This window comes from Labrus mixtus, chromosome 6 (assembly GCF_963584025.1).
Source record: "Labrus mixtus chromosome 6, fLabMix1.1, whole genome shotgun sequence".
In the NCBI taxonomy this organism is placed as follows: Eukaryota; Metazoa; Chordata; class Actinopteri; order Labriformes; family Labridae; genus Labrus; species Labrus mixtus.
The window spans coordinates 29,773,297-29,775,294 of record NC_083617.1 but is presented as its reverse complement, the minus strand read 5'-3'; the positions used below and the strand labels follow the sequence as shown (position 1 = coordinate 29,775,294).

General features: G+C 39.1%; 1 long non-coding RNA gene across 1 annotated transcript; it reads right to left on the bottom strand.

Annotated features, from left to right (window-relative positions):
* Positions 1-207: 207 nt before the first annotated feature.
* Positions 208-1,158, bottom strand: LOC132975929 (uncharacterized). The gene is made up of 2 exons (XR_009673341.1): positions 955-1,158; positions 208-389 (listed from the first exon to the last, which is right to left on the bottom strand). It is a non-coding gene; the product is annotated as an uncharacterized LOC132975929 (long non-coding RNA).
* Between the last annotated feature and the right edge of the window lie 840 nt (positions 1,159-1,998).

The following is a 1,998-nucleotide window of genomic DNA, read 5'->3' as shown; positions in this document are numbered from 1 at the left end:
GTAAAATAATTTAGCAGTTAAGTTTATAGCTCACATTTGAAAAGGCCTTGAACTGACATGAATTTCTTCTTGACCAACAACAGCTAAGACAACAGCAAAGCTAACAGACGAGCTCAGCTTGTCACAGCCGGTCTCGTCTGAGATAAATGGCCTTCAAACTTATTTAATATTAAACATTTAAAGCCAATAAGCATAGCAAGATACGCATGAGATTCCATTTCCATTTATTCAATCACAGACTTGTCAAACAGTCTGGCATGTTGTGCTGCTGTTTTCGAGAGTTAATAACTGAAGAGAAGAACTCCATCGAGAGAGGACAGGAAACGCTCAGGGAAAGAGTCCTCCATGTTGTCAGTGGTTGCTGATGGATCTGAATCTGAGGGAATCTTCTGTAATAAAGAAAAACAATCATGGAGTTAAATGTAAAGTATAATGAATTTTACTGTGATGTTTATGCCTCAGACCTGAAATCAGATCTGTCCTCAGGTTCTGTTAAACTTCAGGTTCTAAAGTTTGTTTTAAAGACAGGAGAACTATTTAAGAGGAAAAACAAAATATATAACAAGACTGGATGAATCCAATAATATGATCAGCTTTATGAATTTATGTTTTAAGACAAGTGTTCCTGCCACTTTCTATTGAAGATTATTTTAAACTGTCATCACATGGGCCAGCCTGATAAATTAAACTAATGTTAAATATTCTCATATAATCACAACATAAACAGGGTTACAATAATTAACTTTTGCCTATGATTTAGTAGCCAGGGATGTGAGCTAACAGGTGAAAACTGAAACAGCAGAATCAACCTGAGAGGCAGAAATCAGAAGCTTGTGTCTTTTAATATACATAGAGTTTATATTAACTCAGTGTTAGAAAGGACTGTGGCTTACTTAATATGATTCTGTAATACTCCACCTTCTTATATCACTTTAAAGTGAGACAGCTCTTTACCTGATAGAGTGATTCAATCTGGGACTTGTGTTTCTCGTACATGGAAGCCAAGTGTCCTCTCTCTTCAAGTCAGTGAGCCTATGGACAGGGACAGACAGATGAGCAGAACCGGTTTATACTGGTTTTTGTGAGCCATGGAAACTTTTATTTCTGAAGTGCAAACACATCAACACCTTTAGTTTAGACAAAACTCACTTTAGACACTAGGTGGCGGTATTTGACTGTTGTTTAAGTTATTGATCAGTATTTGGGTCAGTTGCTGTATGCCCTGAAGCAAGTTCAACATATCCAGGCTTTCTTTAAGAAAGCTGGTTCAGCAAAGTCAGAATTCCCAGATAAAGATATCTGATAGTATGAGCTGATTATGAACTTTGTCTTTCTGTTAGGCTCTCAGCGTGTCACAGAAAGGGCGCGTGTGAAATGTCTTTTGACCATTCTTATTCACAAAAGCGCAGAGTGCAGGCGGTCCAATATAATGAGGTGTGATGATGAAGTTGAAGTGGTAAAATAGGGTCCCAGGGTTTTTCCTGCATAGAGAATTCTGTGCGCCCCCTAAAGAGGTTTTACCCAGCGCCAAAGGAAAATCACGAGCGCCAAAAGAAAAAAAAGATGATTAAAAATGCAAATCAAATCCTCTCTGAATGTTAAAAATATCAATACATCAAACGACTGTTGAACAAGCAGAACATAACCTTAAATATGACGTCTCTGACTTCTAGCAGTCATCTCCCCTCTCATCCGTTTACGTATGTGGCTTGCGCTGGATAGCCAGCTGATTGACAAACAATCTCTGAGATTTCCACCTCTTACTCCACCAGGGTCTCTGTGGCAGCAACTGACTCCCCATGTTTTATTAACTTGTGTCTAATTTAGAAACTGTTTTTGTTCAGCTTCCTGGGGACCATCATCACACAGGACCTCAAGTAGGAGCTGAACATCACCTCCCTCATCAAGAAAGGACAGCAGAGGATGTACTTGCTGCAGCTGAAGAAGTTCAACCTGCCAAAGACCATGATGGTGCACTTCTACACTGCCATCATAGAG